Here is a 765-nt window from a genome sequence, read left to right as displayed (position 1 = left end):
TGAGTCTGAGTGTGAAGTCATCTGGACGGATTTAATAGATCTGGGTGAACCCTAGTTAATTATCGGATGTTTTTACCGACCACCCAATTCCGCCGTGGTAGTTCTACAACCATTCCAAGGATGTCTACACTCAGTAGCGCAGAAATACCTATATCATGGAATACTAGTTGGAGGCCACAGGTCTTGGAAGACCCGACGGTACCGACTGGCCGCCATGTCATCCACTCAGCCCAGGGGTGTCACTGGATGCAGATACAGAGGGGCATGTGGTCAGCACATCGCTCTCCCAGCCGTTGTCAGTTTTCGTGATCAGAGCCGCTACTTCTCAGTCAAGTAACTCCTAAGTTTGCCTCACAAGGGCTGAGTGCACTCCGCTTGCCAACAGCTCTCGGCAGACCGGACGGTCACCTATCGAAGTGCTAGCCCAGCCCGACAGCGCTTAACTTCGGTGATCTGATGGGAACTGGTGTTACCACTGCGGCAAGGCCGTTGGCAGAGGCGACTTTAACGTACCGAATATAGACTGGGTCGTCTATGGATTCATTGCAGGTAATATAGACAGGCAGTCTTGTGAAGCACTTTTGAACACGTTTTCCGAAAACTACCTTCAGTACTAGTTAAACAGCCCACAGCCAATGGGAATATTTTAGACTTTTTAGCTTCTAGCCGGCCTGACCTTATCAATTTTTAACTATACAGATAGGCATTATTCATCATTATGTCATCTAACAACGATGGTTACGAAAGTTAATAAACCCTTCAAGA

The 765-nt window shown here is 47.8% G+C and overlaps 1 pseudogene; it reads right to left on the bottom strand.

Annotated features, from left to right (window-relative positions):
* Window positions 1–376: 376 nt before the first annotated feature.
* On the bottom strand, window positions 377–494 carry LOC126299726 (5S ribosomal RNA; annotated as a pseudogene).
* Window positions 495–765: the final 271 nt, after the last annotated feature.

Source organism: Schistocerca gregaria, chromosome X (assembly GCF_023897955.1).
Source record: "Schistocerca gregaria isolate iqSchGreg1 chromosome X, iqSchGreg1.2, whole genome shotgun sequence".
NCBI classification, from domain to species: Eukaryota; Metazoa; Arthropoda; class Insecta; order Orthoptera; family Acrididae; genus Schistocerca; species Schistocerca gregaria.
The sequence above is the reverse complement of the archived record's forward strand: the minus strand, read 5'-3'. Positions and strand labels throughout refer to the sequence as shown.